The sequence below is a fragment of the Falco naumanni genome, chromosome W (assembly GCF_017639655.2).
Source record: "Falco naumanni isolate bFalNau1 chromosome W, bFalNau1.pat, whole genome shotgun sequence".
Classification (NCBI taxonomy): Eukaryota; Metazoa; Chordata; class Aves; order Falconiformes; family Falconidae; genus Falco; species Falco naumanni.
This window is the reverse complement of record NC_054079.1, coordinates 29,285,840-29,305,330: the sequence shown is the minus strand read 5'-3', so window position 1 is coordinate 29,305,330 and position 19,491 is coordinate 29,285,840. Positions and strand designations below refer to the sequence as shown.

The window sequence follows — 19,491 nt, the reverse complement described above, 5'->3', positions numbered from 1 at the left end:
TGTTTGCTACAGTGTCAGCTGAAGAGAGCTCACACAGCTACTATTTTGCAGCGGCTTTTTACCCCTTCTTAAATATGTTATCACAGAGGTGCTACCAACGTTGCTGATTGGCTCAGCTTTGGCCAGTGGTGAGTCCATCTTGGAGCCATCTGGAACTGGCTCTGTTGGACATGGGGGAAGCTTCTAGCATCTTCTCACAGAAGCCATGCATGCAAGCAAAGCAAAACAAGGAATTCATTCACCACTTTCCATGGGCAGGCAGGTGTTCAGCCATTGCCAGGAAATCAGGGCTCCATCATGCATAACGCTTACTTGTGAAGACAAAGGCCATAATGCCAGATGCCCCCAATTTCCTCCTCCTTCCCCCCAGTTTATATACTCAGCATGATGTCATATGGTATGGAATATCCCTTTGGCTGGTTCAGGTCACCTGTCCCAGCTGTGTCCCCTCCCAATTTCCTGTGCCCCTCCAGCCCTCTGGCTGGCAGGGCCCAAGGAACTGAAAAGCCCTTGACTTAGTATAAACATTACCCAGCAACAACTAAAAACATCAGTGTGTTATCAACATTGTTCTCATATCATAGCCAAAACACAGCAGTGCACCAGCTACTAAGAAGAAAATGAACTCTATCTCAGCTGAAACCAGGACAAACTGTTATTGCTGTTTAGCTATTAAGGGGCAGGTTTCTGTGCTTGCCATGGGGCTTGCTTGCCTCACTGTATATTAGAGTCTAGTGCTCATTAGTGGCTACTTCTTGCTTTCACTGCTTGCTGTACTACTGTACTGCTTATCAACTTGCTGTGCCTGGGAACATTTTGATAATAGCAATGGCGTTGTCCCCAGGCTGGCAGATGGCCAGGGCATGGCTGCTGTTTCTGTGCTGCTGTACTGGACAGGCTGGAACTCCAGTGTAAACTCGAGTCAAAGGGACTGTGACCTGTGGATGAGTCTATGTAGGAGCAGGACACCCAAAAGCACCTGTGGCCATGAATAAGTCCATGCTTGAGCAGGTATATCTCGGAGCATCTGCGGCCATGGTTATGTCTGTGCCACATCAGGTATGCCTCTGAAGGAATTGTGGCCCAAGGACAAGTCCATGCTGCAGCAGGTACACCTTGAAGCATCAGTGGCTGTGCGTGAGGTCATGCTGGAGCACCTCAGTGTGTGGCCATGGAGAAGCCCACGACAGAGCAGATATTCCCCTGGAGGGATTGTGGCCAGGGATAAGTCCATGCTGGAGCTGATTTACTTTTGAAGGAACTGTGGTTGTGGGTAAGGCCACGTTGAAGCAGGTCTATGGTCATGGCCCATGGATAAGGCCACATTGGAACAGGTGCACCTCAAAATGACTGTAGCTGTGGATTAGTCTATGCTGCAGCAGATATACCCCTGGAGGGACTGTGGCTTATAGCTGAGGCTCCACTTGGAGCAGGTAGAACCCTAAGGGACTGCAGTCTGTGGATAAGTCCAAGCCGGAGCAGGGGCAAGGGGAGGAGTTCATTGCAATGTTAAACCCTACAAGCTGATCTGAAGGGTCCAGGGGTGGAGATTGTAGTGGATATACCTTTAAATTGTTGTAACCCATGATTTGAGTTTCATGTTATAGGAATGACTATAGCAGCAACCACCCGAACCATTGGAGGACAAGCCTTACAAGAAGCAGTGCAAGTGCAGCAGTGACCCGACCTGAGCTGGCTTTGATGCCCGATAACCCCATACAACACACAACCTCTCTTCTCCTGAGTGACCACCATCCATAAGAGATCGTGTTCATGGACTAAATGAACTCAATGGACATTTTGTGGACATTTTATAGACTTTTTAACAGGGGTGTGTATAGACTAGGGGAATGATATCTGTGTATTATATCAAAGGATGGGAAGGGTGATGGTGGTTAATGAGGGTGTATTGGAAAGTGTGGCATGACGTAAATGGTATGGAATAAGGGGTGGATATTGTCTTTGGGTGGGTTAAACCATGACATTAATCAATTTGTAGATGGTATTTGTATGTTTAGATATGGGTATTATTGAATAGGACAACTTTTGTACATAGCTAAGATAGTTTTAGCTAGTCAATAGGAACTGGTTATACATACAGTGGAGTGGTCACATAGGATTGTGGGCCAGCTGGATTATAAGAAATCACCGAACAATATTTAGTAGAGTCTCATACGATCCAGCTGAAGATACCGTTAAAGGGTATTTGCAATGCAGACTCCTGTCACCATCTAGACAGCAACTGGCTACCCTGATCAAATGATTCTCGCTAGAGTGTTTCACTATGCAGAAGGGTAACCCCCTCCACTGAGTGTTATCCTATGCAGAAGATCCTAATAAATCCCAGTTTCTTTAACTAACACTCTGTGTGTGCATCTGTGGAACATTATTCAGAGCTCAACTTCATTCCTCACAGGAGTTAGGAAAGAAATGGGTCTATCCCAGTATTCCCACTACTCTGCAGAAAAATGTGTCCTTGAGGACCTAAGCGCTGTGGAGTAGTTAGCCATAGGCAACAGACCTCTGCATTGTATCCTCAGACACTCAAAGACTGGTAGTCTTGCCTTTTTTCTCCTTCACGGAGTCCTCTGAGTAAGAAGGGCCACAGAGGCAGTAGCATCTTCACCTCCCTTCATCTGGCCAACTGTTACTGCTTTCCTGCAAGTAGGATGCAGCACACCCCAGAAGGCCATCATGGAGGACATGTTGCAACACCTGAAATCCAAGGTGGTATTCATGAGGAAGAAGAGGGACACCATGCATACCTTTTTTCTAAGAGGTGTTCCAGGATGCACAGTAGGCCCAACTCTGTTTCTTGGCCTATCTACATGCCTGATTGGCAGAGGCTTGGGAGCAAGAGAATCCATAGAGGCAGTAGGATGAGCAGCTTCCAAAGAAGGCCTTCTATCTCCAACTAATTCCCCTACACCATGCTCCTGAACAGCAACAGAACAGCTGAAGGAGGAAAAAAAAAGGGCATCCTTTTCCTCAGAAGGTACTTCCATCTCTACCACTAGCTCCAGTGTGTCCCCTTAAGACTATTTCAAAGTGTCCAAGCAGTGCTAGGAGGACATAGTGTGGCAACAATACTCAGTGGTGACAGCCTGGACCTTTCCTGTTTTGCCTCACAACCATGGGCATGATGCCCACACTTCTAATTGGACTATGTTGACCAGTTTATTAACCGCAGATCATAATATCTGTAGGTATAATTATAGACTCTAAAATGCATCCTTTAAACTTCTACTACTAGAAAAGGTTTAGATAAGAGCAAGAAAGATGATCAAACATATAGAATGGCTTCTGCATGAGTAAAAATTTTTCAACCTGGAAAAAAAGATCATTTGGGGGATATAATAAAGAAAGATTTACAGACTCACATGGAGATGTGGATTGGTACTGACTATTCATTATCTCTTCCAAAACAAGGACAAGGGACCATAAAACAAAGCCAGTAAGGATTGGGTTCATAACAAACAAAAGGACCTGTTTATTCATACAACAGGTATGAAGAACATTTGGAGCTTCTTGCCAAGGATGTTGTGAATGCAGAAATTCTACATGATTTCAAGGGCAAAGTTGACAAGATTTTGGAAGAGATATATGTTGAGGTTTATTAAATAGATGAACCACATCAGGCTCAGGAAAACCCTGAGGTGAAAATACTTGGAGGATGGGAAAGTATTCAAGAGAAATGTATGTGCTAGACTCTTCTTGCACTTCCTTAGATATCTACTTTTGGACATTGGGCCAATCAGAATACCAGACTAGATGCACCCTTGGTCTGAACCAGTATGATTATTTCTATGTACTTTGCTTTAACATTTTGTGCTAGCTTTATACTGTTTGATAAGATATACAAGTTTTAGTTATGCTGTGTTCTGCAGAGACTAGCTGATAGAAATCTCTAATAACATATTCTAAATATGCCAGAGTCGGCAGACTGTACAACTGAAGATCATTTGGAAACGCAAACAGTCCATAAAGTAAACTAAAAAAAAAAAAAAAAAAAAAAGAATGGGATATCTTATATAAGATGCTAGTTGGTCTAATTATGACACCAAGATCAAGATATCTATACTTTGTAAGAGTCAACATTGAGGGACACCACTTGTTATTGCTTTCCATTTGGACATTAAGCCATTGACTGCAACTCTGGATGTGGCCAGCCAGCCAGTTCCTTATCCATATAACAGTCCATCAATCAAACACATCTCTTTCCAATTTAGAGGTAAGAATGTTGGGGGAGATTGTATCAAAGGCCTTATAGAAGTCCAGGTAGATGAAATCCATAGGCCTTCCCACCAACACCGTCACTCCATTATAGAAGGCCACCAGATTAGTCAGGCACAATTTGCCCTTGGTGAAGCCATGCTGGCTGTCTCTAATCACCTCCTTGTCATCTATATGACTCGACATATCTTCCAGGAGGATCTGTTCCATTATATTACTAGGTACAGAGATGAGGCTGACTGGTCAGTAGTTCCAAGGTCCTCCTTTTTAACCTTTTTAAAAATGGGTGTGATGTTTCCCTTTTTCCAGTCACTGGGAAATTTGCCTGACTGCATGACTTTTCAAATATGATAGAGAGCAGCTTAGCAACTACATGTGCCAGCAATGTTTGTTACCAGCAGTGCCAATAGCTTGAATCCATTGAATAGCTGTATTGTTTTTACAACTATCCACTTGTACTAGTGCAAGGAGAAAATATTTTTTTTCCCACTGCATGATTAAATTTTAGGGTGCCAACAAATAACTAATATAAAAAAAAGAGAATACAAACAATAAGAATATAAGAATCCCTTGAGGGACTTCTAAGTCCCAATAGTTTTCTATTATTGCCCACAGGTTGCCATCATTCATTCCCTAAGGTCTTATTATATAGTAGTTCTTATAAGTCAGTATGTGAAAGCTGATACAGTCTGTGTTGTGTCTGAAGATGGCAGGACCCTTTTACACTGGGAAGCCTGCATCCAGTTAAGCAGCCCTTGCACTTTACCATACTATTAGTAATTAAAAGTATCTGCTAAAGGTTTCTTCCAATGCAGCTGAAGTGTGTGTTTTTTCTGGTACACGTTAATGTAGACACAGTCTCCTGGTTTCAAGAAGTGACACACATCAGTATCAGGTTCAGGTGAGGCTTCTTTCAGCTGTGTGTGGAAAGTCCTTACACATTTCATTAATGCCTGACAATATTTTAGAAGAGTGTCATCTGCCAATTGTAAGTTTGCCTGTGTGGGAGTTCAGGGTGATGTGTAAGACAGTCACATGGGTCTGCCAATTGAAATCTCATGAGGTGACATCCCATGTTTTCTATTCACGATGCTTCTTCTATAAAACAGTGGGAGAGGTAACACATCTTGCCATTTCAGGCCAGTCTGTGCAAATCTTTGCCAATTTAGTTTTCAAATGGGATTATTTTTTTTCACAGCCCCACTAGATTTGGGATGATGGGCACAATGGAACTTCTGTTCAATTTATACGGCTGCACAAATTTTTTGCATTCCAGTAAAATGGGTCCTACTATTGCTATCTAGTCTTAGGGGAATATTAAACTCAGGAATTAGTTCTCTCAGCAACTTTTTTCAACAGTTCTTGCATCTGCTTGTTTACAAGGATAGGCCTCTTGCCATCCTGAGAACATCTCTAAAATCTAAAATCTCATGGCTTGGATGGGTGTACTCTATGCTGGATAAAAAGCTGGCTGGACAGCCGAGCCCAAAGAGTGGTAGTGAATGGAGTTACATCTGGCTGGTGTCTGGTCAGAAGTGGTGTTCCCCAGGGCTCAGTATTGGGGCCAGTCCTGTTGAATATCTTTATTGAAAATCTGGATGAGGGGATTGAGTGCACCCTCAGGAAGTTTGCAGAAAACACCAAGTTGGGGGGGGGGGCATTGATCTCATTGAGGGTAGGAAGGTTCTGCAGAGGGATCTGGACAGGCTGGACCAATAGGTCAAGGCCAATTGTATGAGGTTCAACAAGGAGAAGTGCTGGGTTCTGTGCTTGGCTCACAACAAGCCCACACAACGCTACAGCTTTGGGGAAGAGTGGCTGGAAAGCTGCCTGGTGGAAAAGGACCTGGGGGTGCCGGTTGACACCCAGCTGAACATGAGCCAGCAGTGTGCCCAGGTGGCCAAGGTTGGCAATAGCACCCTGGTTTGTATCAGAAATAGTGTGGCCAGCAGGACAAGGGAAGTGATCATCTCCCTGTACTCGGCACTGGTGAGGCTGCACCTGGAATACTGTGTTCCGTTTTGGGCTCCTCACTGCAAAAAAGACATTGAGGTACCGGAACATGTCCAGAGAAGGGCAACGAAGCTGGTGAAGGGTCTGGAGCACAAGTCTTATGAGGAGCAGCTGAGGGAACTGGGGTTGTTTAGTCTGGAGAGGAGGAGACTCAGGGGGGACCTTATTGCTCTCTACAACTACCTGAAAGGAGGCTGTAGGCAGGTGGGGGTAGGTCTCTTCTCCCGGATAACAAGTGACAGGACAAGAGGAAACGGCCTCAAGTTGTACCAGGGGTGGTTTAGATTGGATGTTAGGAAAAATGTCTTCCCTGAAGGGGTGGAAAAGCATTGGAACATGCTGCCTAGGGACATGGTGGAATCACCATCCCTGGAAGTGCTCTAAAAAAAATGTGTAGATGTGATGCTTATGGACATGTTTTAGTGGTGGACTTGGCAGTCCTGGGTTAGCGGTTAGACCTGATGTTATTAAAGGTCTTTTCCAAACTAAAATATTCTATGATTCTATAACAAAGACACTCAAAATTACAACATTCAGACATCTAAATAAAGTCAATTTGCAGATTTACACATGGTCCCCACAGTTTATAGGGTGTGCAGCTGTAGTTTTCTTCTTCTGTATTCTAGTATTTTGTTGAAAAGGTGTCCAGCAGTATGAAGATTCAAGAATTAGAACAACAGTAGCAAGCTTCAATCATTTGCATCTCTATTTCTGTCAAAATGAAAGCCCCTTCCTGGTCATTCAAGGTTTAGAATTATCTGATTAAATAAAAATGTGTATGAATTGTACAAATCCTAAATTTATGTGGAGTATTAAAAAAGGGAAATGACATATTAAAGTGCTTCAACTTTCCTTTTTTAATATTAGCTGTATCTGTAGATATACCAGTATTTTAATGATGTAGCCATTAGCTCAGTGACTTCACTAAAGCATTCCATCTCCAAAATAACGTTGAGAATAGAGAAATAAATGAAAAATATGTGCACAAGACAAATTTGGAGCACACCAACCTAAAAGTTAGAGCAAATCAATCCTGTCATATAGCTGCAATCACACACACACCCCTTACTGGTGTGGGCCACTGAATGGACCCCATGAGCAAGGGCAGGTATATCTGTTACTCTTCTTGCTGTACTCCCAAAGTCATTTTGCCTGCTGTTTGCAGGGAGCTGAGTAAATTATTCTGGCCAGGTTCACTGCAGGGTGCTTCCTGCCTCCTGGGTAGCTGTAGTACAATTACTGTGAAGTGATCAAGTGAACTATATCTTGAAACCTAGCTGGAAGAGAAGTTTTTCGATCAATAGGAGAGTCTCCCTACCTTTCCTTTACTATCTTCTCAGGAATATCTCCTAGGGAGAAATTCCTGGGCACACTGTAGGAGTTGAGCAACCCCACCTCTGCAGCAGCTGTATGGGGTTTGGAGGGTGTCTCAGTTTCTGTTGATTGACCCTACCTTCTTCATCCTTAAATATCTAATCTCAATCAATGGTGGTTGAGTAGTTAATTTAGATTGTATTCACTACAAACTAAAATATTTAAGGCACAATTTCTGATTTTTCGGTGAATGAACTTGGTATCTGGCCCTCTGGTGGAAGGGAGGGTCTGAATGTTATCTCAGCTCCCTCCCCTGCGGTGACCACCCCTCTTCACCACTGAGTGCTGCTGCCGCTGCTGCCTTTAATGCCGAAGTTCCAAGGGTGGTGGAGGGGGGAATCATAGAATCGCACTGAAGCTGTAACCTGACCCGTCCCCTGCGCCCGAGTTGTCGTCGTTAAAGGCTGGATCTTTTAAGGATCCTGTGGTGGGTTGACCTTGGCTGGACGCCAGGTGCCCACCAAGCCGCTCCATCACTCCCCTCCTCAGAAGAACAGGGAGGGAGAAAATAAGATGGAAAAAAAAACCCTTATGGGTCAAGATAAAGGCAGTTTAATGAAGCAATAGCAAAAGTTGTGTGCACAGAAGCAAAGGAAAACAAAAGATGTTATTCTTTACTTCCCATCAGCAGGCGATGCTCTGCCACTTCCCGGGAAGCAGGGCTTCAGTAAGCGCAGCGGTTCCTCTGGAAGACAAAAGACAATTGTGGTAATAACAAATACCCCCTCTTCCTTCTCTTTTCTCTTAGCTTTTATACCTGAGCAGATGTCATATGATATGGAATATCCCATTGGTCACTTTGGGTCAGCTGTCCTGGCTACGTATCTTCCCAAGATCTTTCCCACCCCAGCCTACTGGTAAGAGGTAGGGGGAAAGTTGGAGAGACAGCCTTGATGCTGTGTGAGCACTGCTCAGCAGTAACCAACACACTGGTATGTTATCACCACCTTTCTAGCTACCAATACAAAGCACAGCACTATGAGGGCTGCTATGGGGCTCAGTGAGACCCAGTATAGATCCCTAGAAGGGTTCCAGTTCCTTAGGGGAGGAAAAAGTAAAAAATCATAGATCTTCTTGGATCAGGGACTTATCTGAGCATCCTTGCACAAGGACCTCTTGTGCCACTGACAATCATACTGGCTGATCCCGAGTTGATCTGTCCAGACACCTCTTATTTACAAGCATGATGGTATGTGTTTGTTTAATGACAGGAGCCATGAGAGTTTTACATTTCCACTAGGTACATTAATTGATGTTTGTTCCCCTATAATTTACTGATTTCTTCTGCAATGTTCATTTCTACTACTTGGCTCCATCAGGTTTAAATTTCTGTAAATTGAGGCTATTCCTTTGTAACTGTGCATTTCACTTTTCTACTTTATTCTTCACAAATTTGAAAAGTTCAAATTGTAGAGCTCAGCCTTAGCCTGATTCTCTCAGATTTCCTCCTGCTTCATAGCCAATATCATTATAGATTTGATTGGTGGAAGTGATTTGTTACTTACAGGATGTGTTGTAAATACTCTGGTAAGCATCTCTTTTCATCCCCCAAGCTACAAATTTGGGTCACTAGGCCCTGCAGTTTAAGCCATTTACACCTTCTAATGTTCTGTAAACATCTTTTTTTTCCCAATCTAATTGTTCCAATTAACCTAAGAATTTACTAGCACAAGCTAGCCTGTTTGGGTGCCTGCATAACTGCTCTAGAAGGTTGATTACAAATTTATCAATGTAGGCACATAAACAAAGGCTCGTTCCTTCATCACATAAGGATTATATACATGTAATCTCGGGAATACTTAAAACTAGACTGGATCCTGTTAAAGGATGTTAGGAGTGGTTGCCTCTTCCAGCAGCTGCTGCCCAGAACAACTCCTGCCCAGCCACTGGAGCCCAGCTCTGTGCATCCTGGGGACCCCAGAGTCCCTGCCCAGGCTGAGGGACATGGCTGCTACTTTCCTGTTTTCAGGTTCAACCAGTAACAAAACTGAGCTCATATCCGAGAGATCCACCACCCACATACAGGACACAAAAAGGACATACACAGGACACTGACACATGCAGTCACACAGCCTGTCACAGATAAGGTGCTGCCTTCAACAGCACCTATATATAGGACTTGCATAAAACAAACATAGCCAAATATCCTTCCTCCTCTGACTGGTAGAAATTGAAGGTCACTAGTGAAGGCACATACACGACTCTCTAGATTCACAAGCACATGCACATTAGTGGGTCCCCTGAGTACTGGCATGGACCCTTCTGTCCTTTTGATACCCCTGCCTGGATTCAAGGCCCTTTTACCTGCTTCATGGTTCTTCTATTTGCCAGCTGGTCCAGCTCAATGCACCAAGCGCACACACTTGTCCCACAGGCATTCCACATTCAAGTCCTATTCCACTTCAACAGACATTTGTAAGACTTCACCTTTTAGGTAAAAGCCACATTCTGTTTTGGTAGCTGCCAGTGGGTTTTTTTTGTTTGGTTTTTTGTTTCCAATTATCTAAGTACTTGCAAGCTTCAGGAGGGTACTGCATATACATATAATATTCTGGAGTTCCCTTTGAGGGTAGTGGAACTTCCTTTGATTGTCTGGTTCCCATTTTCACTTATTCAGAGGAAACAAAGGAAAATCAGAGGGACTTATGTTGCTTGGATCCTCAGTGAAGGAGGACAAATCTAGGTCTATCCATGGCAGAGGGATAAGAGGTTTGGGCATCCTGGGGAAGACAGAGCTTTGACTTAATCCCCTCAAAGCGATCAACATAGTTTTCTCCCCAAAGGTGACTAACCAGAACCAGAGACTGAAGGGAAAGATAAGTCACACAATGGGCCCTCCTGGTCACAGTGTCTAGCCTGAGCCCACCATACTGGTTGAGGTTGGGGTCATCAGCAATGAAACTAAAGGAGACTCATACTAAAACTAGAGACAGAAAAGGGTTAATGGGGTCACTCACACCAAGAACTCACACTATCCATCTTTAACTGCTAGGGCTAATCACCCCTTCTAAGAGGGTAGCCTGGGTGGCTAATGGATATGCCATGGTGGCAGAAGTCAATGCCCAGCTCTCAAGAATCACCATTCACACAGGTTCATTTATTCATACCACACGAATACCAGAAGCCAACCCAAACTTTTCCAGACTGACCTCTCCTAAATTTTACCAGAACCAGAATTACAGATTTCTTCTCTCTTTTAGCCAGCAATTTGGGTCTGAACTGACCTTTATCAAAAGTTTGGATTCGGCAGCCTCAGCATGCCACAGGAGCCTACAGATGACCATTGCCCAAAGTCCCAGTAGGGATTTCAAAAGGTCCTGTACCTTTCTGAGTGGCACCAAGGGGTTTTGGCAGGGAGCAGTCTGCAGTCCTCCCAGGTGAAGCAGGATGTGTGAATCCAACTCACGGCCCCAAGTATATAATGGAAAAAACAGAATACAATTTACATCAGGTCAGAACAGAACCTATTGGAGAGAACACAGAGCAGCAGAGAAACATTCCCTGCTGATATGAACTCTGTCTCTGTAAAGTGGATACAAGTTTTATACAGAGACGCTATGCAAAAGACAAAACAGGTTGTGAGTTATTAATATCTGTTACATACATAAGGACACAGAACTGATCAAGGCTGGTCTGGAGTCTGCTTTCTTTAGCACAGGGACTGATTTATCATGAATGTTACACAGCGATTATTATTTCAGGGGACAGGATGAGAGTTGAGTCAAGAGGCCCACTCAGGCCTTAACATTTCTACTTCCACAATAGCAATGAGTAATTGTTGTAAAACTCATAAAAAAGGATGATCTCTTAAAAACTTAAGAAGATACATACCTTCTTCGAGAATGATTTAAGTTTAAAAATTTTAAGAGAAAAATCTATATATTTGGAATTATTTGAAGTAGAATTTCCTCCTATTCTAATTTCTATTAGGCCCTGATGGATCTCAGTGGATATCTTTGCAATTTAACTACTTAGAAGAAAGGATTACAACTTTAAACTGATTTGATAATTTCCTTGTAACATTGGTAGCTATAACCCACCTACATATATAACAGCTGATTATATATTCATAAGCTGAAATTTTTTCTAAAACATTCTACAAATATGTAGAGTCAGGGAAAGAACTTCAACCATTTAATTTTATTTCTGCCAAGGCTTGAAAGAGGTTTGATTTCTTCCTTCAAAAATAGGCACATCAAGTTCCTTGCTTTGAGAACATAAATCGAGAGCGCAGTCGATTAAGATAAAGAGTCAACTTTAAGGCTCTTACCACAGCGTAACTTGTTCATCTTTCCAAGCAAGTAAGCATGCAAGTGATGCTTGACAGAACATATAAGACAGCACAGTATCAAGAAGAAACAGCCTTCAGGTCACAAAATCACAAAATGGTTGAGGTTGGAAGGGACCTCTTGAGATCATCTAGTCCAACTCCCCTGCTCAAGCAGGGCCACCTAGAGCTAATTTTCCTGGACCATGTCTAGATGGCTTTTGAATATCTCCAAGGCCACCACCACCACTTCTCTGGGTAACCTGTTCCAGTACTCAGTCACCCTCATAGTAATAAAGTACTTCCTGATGTCAACACTTTCTTAACCATCATGGGTAAGATGAAGGATTCTAAAGCATTACTGTGGACTTACAATCATAGTGTTCAGGCAACATTTTTAATGAGATAAAAATTATTTGGTGTCCAACCTTTAGAAATACCTTTTCTGTCCCTTATATCATTAAAAAGGAATTTAAAATTCAATGAAAATACAACTCCCCAGCACTTTCAGTGTATTATTAGCTAAATTACCTTTACCTGCTGGATAGATAGAAATGAAAAATACGTTTATCAAAATAATTTTAAACTTCAAAACAAATTAACTTATTATAGAAAGTAATATTCATTGTTAGCAAGTTGCAGTTTATGTTTGTCTGTCATCATAATGCTATGTAGATGAGTGAATGTGAGCTCTTTGACCACCCAGAAATCCATTTAGGTAGAAGAAATGTATTAGGTCTGCCTGAGATGGAGTTAATTTTTCCCACAGCAGCCCTCATAGTGCCGGGCTTTGTATTAGTAGCTAGAAAAGGTGTTGATAACATACCGGTGTTTTGGCTACTGCTGAGCAGTGCTCACACAGCATCAAGTCTGTTTCCTCAACGTTCCCCAACCCCTGCCTCACCCAGTAGGCTGGGGGTGGGCAAGACCTTGGGAGGGGACATAGCCAGGACAGCTGACCCAAACTGACCAAAGTTCCATATCACATGACATCTGCTTAGCAATAAAAGGTAAGACAGAGGAGGGGGGCAGTGGCATCCATTATTACATTTGTCTTCCAGAGTAACTGCTATGTGTATTGAAGCCCTACTTCCCAGGAAGTGGCTGGACATTGCCTGCTAATGGGAAGCAGAGAATAAATCTTTTGTTTTCTTTTGCTTCCGCACATGGCTTTTGCATTTGCTTTATTAAATTCCCTTTGTCTTGATCCATGAGGATTTTTCCATCTTATTTTCTCCCCCACCTCCAGTCCTGCTGAGAAAAGGAGTGATAAAGTGGCTTGCTGGGCATCTGGCATCCAGACAAAGTCAACCCACACAAGAACCTAGTGGAGAAGTTATTGTGTCCTCCTCTCTGGGCAGCCTGTTCCATTGCTCTGTCACCCTCAAAGTAAAGAAGTTTTTCCTCATATTCAGATGGAACTTCCTGTGTTGCAGTTTGTGCCCATTGCCCCTTGCCATGTCACTGGGCACCACTGAACAGAGCCTGGCCCCATCCTCTTAACACTCGCCCTTTAAGATATTTGTAGACATTGATAAGATCCCCTCTCAGTCTTCTCTTCCCCAGGCTAAACAGGCCCAGCTCCCTCAGCCTTTCTTCATAAAGGAGGTGCTCCAGTCCCCTTATCATCTTTGTAGCCCTCTGCTGGACCCTCTCCAGTAGTTCCCTGTCTCTCTTGAACTGGGGAGCCCAGAACTGGACACAGTACTCCAGATGCAGCCTCTCCAGGGCAGAGTAGAGGGGGAGGATACACACACACACCCTTGACCTGCTGGCCACACTGCTCCTAATGCACCCCAGGATCCCGTTGGCCTTCTCGGCCACAAGGGCACACTGCTGGCTAGTGGTCAACCTGCTGTCCACCAGGACTCCCAAGTGCTTCTCTACAGAGCTGCCCCCCAGCAAGTCAACCCCTAGACTGTAAAGGTGCATGGGGTTATTCCTCCCCAGGTGCAGGACCTTACACTTGCCTTTGTTTAACTTCATTAGGTTCCTCCCTGCCCAACTCTCTAGCCCGTCCAGGTCTTGGCTGAATGGCAGCACAGCCTTCTGGTGTTTCAGCTACTCCTCCCAGTTTTGTATCATCAGCAAACATGCTGAAGGCACACTCTGTCCCTTCATCCATGTCACTGGTGAATAAGTTATAACAAGACTGGACCCAGTACTGACCCCTGGGGAACACCGCTAGCTACAGGCCTCCAGCTAGACTCTGCGCTGCTGATCACAACCCTCTGAGCTCTGCCATTCAGCCACTTCTCCATCCACCTCACTGTCCATTCATCTAACCCACACTTCCTCAGCTTGCCTATGAGGATGTTATGGGAGACAGTGTCAAAAGCCTTGCTGAGGTCAAGGTAGACAACAGCCACTACTCTCCCTTTGTCTACCCAGCCAGTCATTCCATCATAGAAGGCTATTAGATTGGTCAGGCATGATTTCCCTTTGGTGAATCCATGTTGACTACTCCCAATAACCTTCTTTTCCTCTGCATGCTTTGAGATGACCTCCAGAATGAGCTGTTCCATCACGTTTGCAGGGATGGAGGTGAGGCTGACCAACCTGGAGTTTCCTGGCTCTTCCTTCTTGTCTTTTTTGAAGACTGAAGTGACATTGGCTTTCCTCCAGTCCTCAGGTATCTCTCCTGTTCTTCATGACCTTTCAAAGATGATGGAGAGTGACTTAGCAATAACATCTGCCTGCTCCCTCAGCCCTCAGGGGTGCATCCCATCAGGGCCCATGGATTTGTGGGTGTCAGGTTTGCTTAAGTGATCTCTAAGATGATCCTCCTCGACCAAGGAAAAGTCTTTCTTTCTCCAGACTTCCTCGCTTGCCTCCAGGGTCTGGGAAACCAGAGGGCTGGGCTTGGCAGTGAAGACTGAAGCAAAGGTGGCATTCAGTAACTCCGCCTTTTCTGTGCCCTTCGTCACGAGGGCACCCATCTCAATTCAGCAGCAGGCCTGCATTTTCCCCAGTCATCCTTTTCCTGCCGATGCACTTGAATAAGCCTTTGTTGTCCTTGACCTCCCTCACCAGATTTAATTCCAAATGGACCTTTAGCCTTCCTCATCACCTCCCAGGGCAGGAAAGATGATTCATGGTGTTGGACTGTTGCATGTTGAAGCCACTTCTGGTTCTATTACTGCTGTTCTAGTCTGGTTTCATGTAAGTTCATTCTTCATTTCTTTGGTAATCGGAAGGGAGCAGGTTCAGGACGCCAAATCCAGAGTGGAAGAGCCGGGCACTGCAAGGCACCCATTACAATGATGGGCATACAGAAGTGATAATATACAGTGTTGTATAGCTATTAACATGACACAATTCAATTCAATGGCAATTCTCACCCAAAATCAAATTCCCTTGAGGCACACATCAAACTTCGTTGTCCTGCTTTACCCATCTAGTGCACCCAGGTCCTTCAGCAAAAGCAATCCCACAAATGAGTTTTCCTTTGCCTGAGGCAAGAATACCCATTTTCCCCAGCATATTTTTAATGTGCACTACAAGAACTTCATCTCCTTCTACAGTACTTAAAAGTTTTGATTGGCCAGAGCCAGCTTGATTGGCAGATCCTCTAGTGTTGACTAACCAGGTGGCTTTGGCTTAATGTATATCCCAGTGTTTGAAAGTCCCACCACCCATTACCCTCAGTGCAGTCTTTAACAGTCCATTGTATCATTGGATTTTCCTGGAGCCTGGTGCATGACAGAGGATATGATATACCCACTCACTGCCATGCTCTTTGGCCCAGGTGTCTATGAGATTGTTTTGGAAACGAGTCCCGCTGTCTGACTGAATTCTTTTTGGGGTACCATGTCACCATAACACTTTTCAAGGCCCAGGATAGATTTCTGGATAGTTTCATGAAGAACAGGTTATGTTTTTAGCCATCTGGTAGTTATTTCCACCATTTTAAGCACATGGTGCTTGTCTTGGAAGGTTTATGGAAGTGTGATATAGTCAGTCTGCCAGGCCTCCCCATATTTATATTTCAGCCATCGTCCTCCATACCAGAGAGGCTTTAACCACATGGCTTGCTTAATTGCAGCACATGCTTCACATTCATGAAGGACCTGTGTGATACTGTCCATGGTTAAGTCTACCCCTTGAGCACTACCCATTTATATGTTGCACCTCTTCCTTGATGGCCTGAAGTGTCATGGGCCCATCACGCTATAAGTAATTCACCCTTATGTTGCCAGTCCAGGCCCTCCTGTGCTACCTTAATCATAGCAGCCTGATCTATCTGCTGTTTCTTTTGATGTTCTTTAGTGGCCCGACTCTTGGGTATGTGAGCATCTATGTGATGTACCTTTACAACCGGGTTCTCCACCCAAGTAGCAATATCTTGCCACAATGCGACAGCCCAAATGGGTTTACCTCTGTGCTGCCTGTTACTCTGCTTCCACAACTGCAACCACCCCCACAGGGCATTTGCCACCATCCATGAGTCAGTATAGAGGCAAAGTATTGGCCATTTTAGTTGTTCAGCAATGTCTAAAGCCAGCTGCTTTCACCTCTGCAAACTGGCTCGATTCACCTTCTCCTTCAGCAGTTTCTGTGACTTGTCATAGGGGGGGCTCCATACAGCCGCCTTCCACCTCCGATGCTTTCCTACAATATGACAGGACCCATCAGTAAACAAGGCGTATTGCTGTTCATTTTCTGCCAATTTATTATATAGTAGGGCCTCTTCAGCATGCATCACCTTATGTGGTGACAATCTGAAATCTTTGCCTTCTAGCCAGTCCATGATCACTTCCAAGATTCCTGGATGACTGGGATTTCCTATTCAAGGTCACTGTGTGATCAGTGTGACCCACTTGCTCCATGTATCATCAGTTGCGTGATGTGTAGAGAAGACCCTCCCTTTAAACATCCAGCCCAGCACTGGTAACTGGGGTGCCAGGAGGAGCTGCGCTTCAGTACCAATCACTTCCAAAGCAGCTCAAACCCTTTCATAAGCTGCCAATATCTCTTTTGCAGTTGGAATATAGTGGGCCTTGGATCCTCTGTATCCCCAACTCCAAAAGCCCAAGGGTCGACCTCGAGATTCCCCTGGTGCTTTCTGTCAGAGGCTCCAGGTAAGGCCATTCTCCCTGGCTGTAGTGTAGAGCACAGTTTTTACATCTTGCCCTGTCCAGACTGGCCCAAGCACTACTGCTTGAACTATCACCTGTTTAATCTGTTCAAAGGCTTGTCATTGCTCAGGGCCCCATTTAAAATCTTTCTTCTTCTGGGTGACTTGAGAGAGAGAGCTTATAATCAGACTGTAGTTTGGAATGTGCATTCTCCAAATGTCTAAGAAAGCCTTTGTTTCTTTCTTATTAATTGGTGGAGATGTTGCTGTTATTTTGTTGATCGCATCCACTGGGGTTTCTCGACATCCACCTTGACGTTTTATTCCCAAAAACTTGGTCTCCTGTGCGGGTCCCTTGACCTTACTTTCTTTTATGGCAAAACTGTCTTTCAGGAGGATTTGGACTATTTTCTTCCCTTTCTCAAAAGTTTCTGCTGTTGCATTGCCCCACACGGTGATGTCATCAATGTATTGCAGCTGTTCCAGAGCTTCACCCTTCTCCAGTGCAGCCTGGATCAGTCCATGGCAGATGGCAGGGCTGTTTCCACCCCTGGGGCAGTCGATTCCAGGTGTATTGGATGCCCCTCCAAGTGAAAGCGACCTGTAGTCTGCACTCCACAGCCAAAAGGATTGAGAAAAATGCATTTGCGATATCGGTGGTGGCATACCACTTGGCTGCCTTTGTTTGCAGCTCATATTGAAGTTCTAGCATGTCTGGCACGGCAGCACTCAGCGATGGTGTGAATTATTTCAGGCCACAATAGTCTACTGTTAGTCTCCATTCTCCATTAGACTTTTGCACTGGCCATATAGGGCTGTTAAAGGGTGAGGGGGTCCTGCTGATCACTCCTTGACTCTCCAGTCAGTGAATCAGCTTATGGATGGGAATCCCTGAGTCTTGTTTCGTGCAATATTGCTGCCAGTGCACCACTGTGGTAGTGATCGGCACAGTACTTGTTCTTCTTCGACCTTCAGCAACCCCACAACAGAAGGATCCTCCGAGACCAGGAAAGGTAGAGAGCTGCTCAGTTTCCTCCATCTCCAAGGCAGCTATACCGCAGGACCACCAGTACCCTTCTGGTTCTTTGAAATACCCTCTCCTGAGATGACAGCCTATGCCAAGGATACATGGAGCCTCTGGGCCAGTCACAATGGGGTGCTTTTGCCACTCATTCCCAGTCAGGCTTATTTCAGGCTCCAATACAGTTAGCTGTTGGGTTCCCCCCGTCACTCCAGAAATACTAATGGGTTCTGCCTCTTTATAGCTTGATGGCATTAGGGTACACTGTGCACTGGTGTCTAATAGAGATTTATCCTCCTGTGGAACTAATGTGCCAGGCCATCGGATCCACACAATCCAGTAAACCTGGTTGTTTCTCTCCTCCACCTGGCTGGAGACAGGGCCTCTCTAGTCCTGGTCATAGGATTCTCTACTTCTTCTTGTAAAAACGGATTAGATTTCCTTTCCATAGGATCAGGAGTAAGGTCAGCTCTTCCACTCTCTCTGAGAAACTGCCCACTGGAGACTGGAGCAGCAACCTTCCTGGAATAACTTCCATTTGTAATTTTTTTCATAGAATCATAGAATATTTTAGTTTGGAAAAGACCTTTAATAACATCAGGTCTAACCGCTAACCCAGGACTGCCAAGTCCACCACTAAAACATGTCCATAAGCATCACATCTACACATTTTTTTTAGAGCACTTCCAGGGATGGTGATTGCACCATGTCCCTAGGCAGCATGTTCCAATGCTTGACCACCCTTTCAGGGAAGACATTTTTCCTAACATCCAATCTAAACCTCTCCTGGTGCAACTTGAGGCCGTTTCCTCTTGTCCTATCACTTGTTATCTGGGAGAAGAGATCGCGACCACCGACTCATATACCACCTACCCAAATCGTACCCCAGACCCATTTCTAGACCTTTCTAAGCTTTACTGTGCAGAATCGGATATAGGAGGAGAGTATGTTAATGATTTATGGGAAATATTATGATTATGCATGAATACTTAATGAATATGTATGAATAAGTTCTATATATGGTGTCTGATTTTGAGACTTGGTGTGCATTGATCGTGAGAGGACTCGCTCACGCACCCGGCCGTCAATAAAGTCTCTGCTTATCTACATCACATTGGTGTTGATAAGTTCTTCATTCCAAGATTTCGGTAACAGTTTCGGCACCCCAGATGGGACCTCGCTGAAGGAGACCGGAGGAGTCGGGGACCTGATCGGTTCCAGCCGGCACCGAGGATTTCTCAGGGATACCCATCGACCCCCGATCCGTAAGGCTCTTTGCGACGTTCCCTGGATTTTTGGTAAGACACTTCTTTTTCTAATTGTAGTAAGTGGGTTAGAGTCCCACTAAAGTAAGTGCACTAGAGGAAGTGGGTAGGAGTCCCACTATAATAAGTGTATGGTAAAGAGTGGGTTAGAGTCCCACCAGTGGGTTTGAGTCCCACTGAGTAAGTCTGCCTGTCAGACGCGGTGAAAGCTGCACAGGGTAGGACTAGGAGTCTGCCCGTA

General features: G+C 44.6%; 1 long non-coding RNA gene across 1 annotated transcript; it reads left to right on the top strand.

Moving 5' to 3' along the window:
- Positions 1-660: 660 nt before the first annotated feature.
- Positions 661-18,908, top strand: LOC121080334. The gene is made up of 3 exons (XR_005825325.1): positions 661-781; positions 8,039-8,044; positions 18,898-18,908. It is a non-coding gene; the product is annotated as an uncharacterized LOC121080334 (long non-coding RNA).
- The last annotated feature ends 583 nt before the right edge of the window (positions 18,909-19,491 follow it).